The following is a 6944-nucleotide window of genomic DNA, read 5'->3' on the forward strand; positions in this document are numbered from 1 at the left end:
TGGCAACACACAGGTGTTATGATGTGTACAAATACATGAGAGTATTTTTCCTGCGCACGTGATAACGATCTAATAGTATTCAATACACAGGTTCCAGAAGGTCTGTACGTACTGAAAGCAATTTTCATACTGGGTTTATCCAGCTTATGTGCGTTCGTATTTGCATATCGGGCCAAACTTGGGCGGGCTGAATATGCAAGAAAAAAAAAACTGCACACCACACACTCATTCACAAACACATACACTCACAACATACACTTACACATGAAAAGATCAATAAGCAGATATATAGTAAATAAAGAGAACCGAAATTAGTAAATAAATGAGTAAATCAATAAAGAAGAAAACAAATAAATAATTAAAAAAATATAAACACTAAACACACATGCATAACTATATATTTACACACACATGCATAACTATATATTTACACACACATACATCCATACACACGCCCATATATATTAAACGAATACCCAGCTTGGTCATTATTCATCATCCTACGTTCCAAATAAACAAATGTCTTCTTATAGGGTTGTGTCACATTGAATAAATATTGATGGTCGGTGATTAGAAAGTGACTGCGATTTCCTTTGCCGCGGCCATATCCATGCATACACTTTTTTATCATGTACAAATAAACAAACTAACAAATTCTTATTTTTCAATTTGATATGAGTCCCTTCCACCGAGTTGTTAAAAGCTACGGCATGGCAAGAATACTTGTAACTTTTAAGTGGCATATATGGAGCGACCGGTCATCAAAGAGACAAAGTTGGCATTTCATTTTTCTAACAATCACTCACTCGTGGCGTTCTGGGAGGCCGGTGCTGAAACTGAAAACCTAAACCTAATTTGTCTAATACAAAACAGTACCATTATCATCATCGTCGTCACTATAATTGTTACTTTTATCATTTCTATCATTACTACCATTATTATCATCATTATTATCATCATAATCACCATTATTACCAGCACTAGCATGCTCATCATCACCATTGTCATTACATTTCAATTATTTTGCCAATTCCTCAAGGACGAGAGAATAATTTGTTATTTGCGTTTCTTCCTGAAAGATGAAAAGTTTACAAGTACACTATTTACATCAAGGTCTTTCTACTGACTGTAGCATGAGTAAGTCGTTGTTGAAAGCGACGTGTCTGTGTAAGCACGTATTCATTTACGTCCATTGTATTTACTTATGTTTTTTATGTATGTTTGTACGCATGTACTGAATGCATCTATCAATTTATTTGTGTCAAATGAAGGTGACATGTTGTGATATGAATGGTTTTTAGGGTGTTAAATTTCATATCACCCCTCTAAAACGCGATCGGCCAAAATGCATCCGTCATATCGTGCCAATGTGATGTTTGCCAGAGTAAAACATTAACCCCCAAAAAGAATGTCTCGTTACATTTGTCCCGCCCCACAAAACTGGAGAGCCCCTCAAGCCACACCGCCTGACGGCCCCGGTGAATATTTTTGCACGCGACATGAACATAGGAAACAACTACATTTACTGCTATCGCCTCTTGTTGTGTAACGGACCGTGCGTAGGACGCGTGAAATCGCACTGACTGTTTGAGCTCATAAGTGAAAGTTCAAATTATTCTATTTTCTTTTTCTTTTTTTTTTGGGGGGGGGGTGGGGTGGGGATGGGGATGGGGGGGGGGGGGTCGTGATACATCGAGTCCTTCATCCACGTTTCCTTCTCCTCCATCGATGCGTGGGATTGTTATTGGATGTAGCATGAATAAACAATCAAGGACATTCTCTTCTCCTGTCATCGTCATCAGACTCACTGACTAAAGGACAATAAAGGACAATGAAAAATAAAAACAAAAACGGCAAACTGATTCTGCTCTAGTCATGACGATTAATGAGAAGTGATAGTTGCTGAATATCTTGGATATTCTCTACCCGGTACGAGATACTTGATGTAATTGAATAAGGGCGAACCGTAAGTCTGCCTTAAGTGGAATTAGTCATCCGAGAACAACTCGCATCCTTGTCTGAAATTTCAATATCACTTTGTCGTCATCATTGAAATTGAGGCGAATTATCACTAATTATAAGTACCGGAAATTAGTTTGTAAGAGAGGTCATTTACATGTTCTCCCATCTCCCCCCCCCCTCTCTCTTTATATATATCCACACAGACATATACATGTACATGTTCACTGGTTATATTCATAGATAGAAAGAAAGAACGAGAGAAAGAGGGCAAATTATATTTGTAGTGACATCTCTCTAGTAAGCGGTTCATTTATAGCAAAGTTCTTGACTTGCTGGAAGTGTTATTCATACAAGTATGACTATTGACTTCAAAAGGACTATCTAAATCTTAAATCTGAATTGCAAACGTATATCAAGGCATTACTGATGATGTGGTGTGGTGTAGATTTGGTGTGGTGTGGTGTGATGATTTTTGTCCCTGAATGACAAACTAGGCTGTCAAATTCGCAGAACAAAACCTGTTTTCACAGAAACTGAAATATCTCATCTGCAGTAGATATGAACCTATAGTTGTCTCACGTCTTAAAGAATGACTGCAGATATCATCGATATGTATGTCAATCATACACGACCTTGTCACGCCATTCGCCGTTTAAGACCATGATAGACCTATAAACGTCTTTGAGAGATTCTGAAAGCTATTTGTTATGATTCGCTTTCTATTTTCTAAGCTTTGTTTTGTTCATTTCTGTTCTTTTATTTTGCTTTAATTTTAGTTTTGATATTTGTTTTGAATTTGTATATCACATTGTTTGTTTGTTTTTTTTTAGGGGGGGGGGGTTCAAGGGGGACGGCCGCAGATTCCGGCACTTAAGCCCCCCCAAGTACGTAAGAAAAACACATTTTATCTCATCGCTATATCTACCACTTACATTCATCAAAATACAAACATGGCCTTTGTGTTTATTACATTTATCACGAAACCATATATTCCTTCTGTCTGATATCCGCAGTTTAATACCAAGGGAAGTGTGTGATACCTCTTTGTTTATACCAATCCTGACATGCCCGGATGGAGTGGGTGATGTCTGCCGAGTCGATGAAAAGTAACCAAAGTTCACTGGAAAAATATCAGTGGACCCTAGTCGTATCTGTGACAACTTGTTTGTTTCATTTACAAAACAAAACAAAAAAATACCCCTGAGGTGGCTGTTTATTTCATTGATCAAAATGAAAGAACAAAAGTGGAAAAGCCAGAAACTCTTCTATTAAACTTAAGCCATGATAGAGGAACGCCGGGAGACACTGCCAAGAATGATAAAAGCTTACGACAATGATCGTATTTCCGAGTTAAAGTACACATAGATGTCGAAATGAAAATGTGTCAAGAAAGCATAAAACAAAAGCAAAAGACTCTTTGCCGAAATGAATTCTGTGGTGGCTTGGGGAATTGCCGCCACCTCTAAAAGACGTTTTGTTGAACAGTTGAGTAACTGCTACCATGCATGATCCCAGTCAAATAGCACTCTTACTCCACTCGCACACAGTTGCGTACATAGCCGTACAAGGGAGGGGGGCGATGGGGGGTGGTAGCCCCTCTCCTGGGATTTGGAAGGTGAAATGGGGAAATAAGTCACGTGTATTCGCACACACACACACATACACACACATACACTCTCGCTGACACATACACACAAAGCTTTGAAAGTAACTAATTTGGTGACATAGTGGAATTTTCCTCGTCACCAATCAAAGGCTTTTATGAAATTTCGTTTTCAACTCCCAGATTTCGAGATTCCAACGTGAATGTTAAAAGAATCTGGTTTCCTCCATCCATTTATCTCTCTCTACCTCTCCCTCTCTACATTTTTATTCTCACTTCTCTTTATCCCCACTCTCTCTCTCTCTCTCACACACACACACACACAAACACACACACACTCACATACACGCACAATCTCTCTCACACACACTCTTGCCTCCAAATTTTTGTTTCATTTCGTATTTATTCGTTGCTTTACATTCCTCTTGAATGCTTGACTAATCAAAATGAATATACGAAACATAATATCTCCTGTCAAGGAGTGCACACTTGAATCACTACTTAAATGAACACACACCCACACTCTCTTGTTTTCTTAGTTACCTCGTCAGACATGTCAGACGTAAAACGACAAGAAAAAAGAAACATCGCGAGCTTGCATAAATTGTAAATTATGAATATCTTCAATCTCAATGGTAACAATTGAATTGTTCACAGCTTACTATTTATATCATGTTTGGGTGTTACCACGATATAGTGGAGAATACCATAATCGACTGATATGATTTAAGCACTAAACAGAACGAGGCTTTGGTTATAGCTTGTGGATAAGCTGCCTTTCTTTGTTACTAATAAAAAGCAATATCAAACAGCGGCAAATATTCCTATAAAAATTATCAAGAAAAACAGTAATAAATTATTCAGCCTAGTTCCTCTGAGTTTGTTCAAACAGATCCTATTACGAAACCGAGATGAAAGCGGAGATTGAATGAACAGGGAATGGACAGTGAACGGTCTTTGAATATGCATTGTTGACAACTGGTCATTTCATGGCGATGTGGAGTAGAGTAACATGAGTTTATTGTGAAACGACGATCAAGATTCATTATCAACATGATTTCGGTGTAACCGAAAAACGTTACCAACTTTGATAAGTACTTTTGCACTTTTATCGTATAACAGTTCTCGAACTCTGTCCACAGCGCCATCAATCGGCGTCGATGTGCAACAGTTTCTCTAGTATATTGCGTACCAATCACTTTATTTAAAATGCCCAAACCTTTATTTACAGACCACGATGGGCGGTCTACAGCGCAGAACTAGGAAGATCTCCGAGGCTTTAAAACCACCACCTGCAAGGTGGCGACACCACAATGCCATTTGCCATATCTAAATTATCCTAAAAGCCTCTGGAAGAAGAAAAAAAAAACATAAATAATATATTGAATGAAAATGTTCCATTTTCATTCCCCTGCAACTGTGTCAGCACAAAGCTCCAGCTGAAACGCTACCCGTGATTTTCGTTAGCAAATGAAATGACGGCTGAGAAATATAGCTTTTAGCAAAAATGAAATTGATACCGGATGTCGGCAATGTCTTTGATATTCGTCGTCAAAATTAGAGTGTCTGGTACACCACATGCTTTTGTCACATAGGCATCGGATATTTGAATGTCTAGACATGCTTAAAGGACAAACTGTGCACCGAAACATACAAGTACATATCAAAAATATAATTATCATATCCATATAATCAATAATGTGTAATATATGATGGCATAAAATAATCATTTTTCATTCTGCGCATGGGAGTCCTGATGAATAATAACTGTTCTGGAATCGTATGTGCATTCGCCAATATTAAGCAGACAGCCCCAGAAACGCTAAACGCTTAAAACTTTTTCATCCATCTTCCCTTACAACTTCGATCGAAATTACATTTCATGCTCAAGTCAGTTTTGATAGCACAGAATGAAAACGAAGAAACAGAAAGAGCACAAGATTCACGATGATTCTGGACAATCAATTTGATCACGCAAAATTCAGTTCACAGTTATCTCATTTCGGATGATAATGTTGTAGGAGTTTAGTTTTTCATACTCATTTGCTGCGACATCATAAAACTCACACTTTTAGGAAGCGACAACGTCTTTGTCTCTTCAGTCTCCCATTGGGAGACTTGTAGATCTCACAAATTCCTTATGGTATTATGTCTGGTTTTAATACAGAAACGTCTACCAGTTTGTTTATCAGAGAAAACTCGAATACAGAGTAAAATCTCAAGCTGTCATGTCAAAGCTTTGAAAAAGCTAGTAATGTGGCAATGAATTAAAAAGCACATCTTACATAGAATTGATGCATGAATAAACGACAGAATTTCAACAACCACCAACACATTTACAGGCATCAACACATGTTATACTATTATGACTTACTTTAATCTACCGCTTGCCACTTTCCCTCGTTTTTCCCTCGATTGGTTCACGCGAAAGTTATAGTCGACTGTCACCGTGTGTCGCTCCTCCGAGGCATCAAATCGTCCAATCAGAATTTTACCAGTCTCCTCCTTTCGACGTATTAATCTGGCTGAGTTCACTCGCTTGTACTTCTCAACGTAATGTTCCCGAGACGTGTCACCAGCGTTCGAGTGGCAGCAGAAGATTCAGCTAGTCTAGTTTATACCAATCAACCCACTAACATCATCCCTGTCCAATTCATGCGTCTGCCACCTCGAGTTTTAAGAACGAGTAAACCATTGCGGTTTTGCGTTGCTAGGGACCCAACATGGTCCGCGCGTGATTGGCTGCCAATGTCAACGTGGTTCTAGATTGAGAAGCGATGGGGCCGGACGCGTACTGGTGGAGTTTGTGACTCCCACGGATAATCACATGCGTGCATGTATCACCGCGCATCGGCATCTCCATGGTTACAGCCGAAAGAACAGGCTCCTCCCATAGCAGCGTATCGCATCCAATAGCTCTTCTCGTTCGTGTCATCTCAATTACTGGAGTTGAGGGGGGGGGGGGGGTGGCTGGGGGTGTAGGGAGAAGTTATTAACAGACTAATTGGTCGTTCAAACACTGACTGCTTTTTGAACGCACTTTGCCTCACTGCATGTTGTTGTAGTTATCGTAATGTATGGTTTTGTATTCTATGTTGTCTATATTTGTGCTCGTACGAATCAATGTATCTTCAAAAAGTAGAACATCCTGACAGAAATGACAATGCATTCCCGGTGCTCAAGCCATTCTAGCCGAGAAATCCATCTGGAGACGAGAATCCGTCTATGGTGACAACTGTCATCACAGGAAAAAAAAAACAGATTTTCTAGCTTGATCGTGTTTCATCGAGGAAAAAAAATGTCATTATGCAGAACTTATCTAACCCGAACAAGACACAACGTGACATATCAAGCAAAAATAACATTATTGACAAAAGCG

General features: G+C 39.0%; 1 protein-coding gene across 1 annotated transcript in view; it reads right to left on the minus strand.

Annotated features, from left to right (window-relative positions):
• The window catches only part of LOC139743907 (uncharacterized), a 58145-nt gene extending 51905 nt beyond the window's left edge, over positions 1-6240 (minus strand). The window contains exon 1 of the mRNA XM_071654373.1: positions 5940-6240. The gene's annotated coding sequence lies outside the window, so the exon portion shown is untranslated. The remainder of the gene's footprint in view (positions 1-5939) is intronic.
• Between the last annotated feature and the right edge of the window lie 704 nt (positions 6241-6944).

Source organism: Diadema antillarum, unplaced genomic scaffold (genome assembly GCF_040938485.1).
Source record: "Diadema antillarum isolate AM-2024a unplaced genomic scaffold, OU_Dant_1.0 seq00001121_RagTag, whole genome shotgun sequence".
Taxonomy (NCBI): domain Eukaryota; kingdom Metazoa; phylum Echinodermata; class Echinoidea; order Diadematoida; family Diadematidae; genus Diadema; species Diadema antillarum.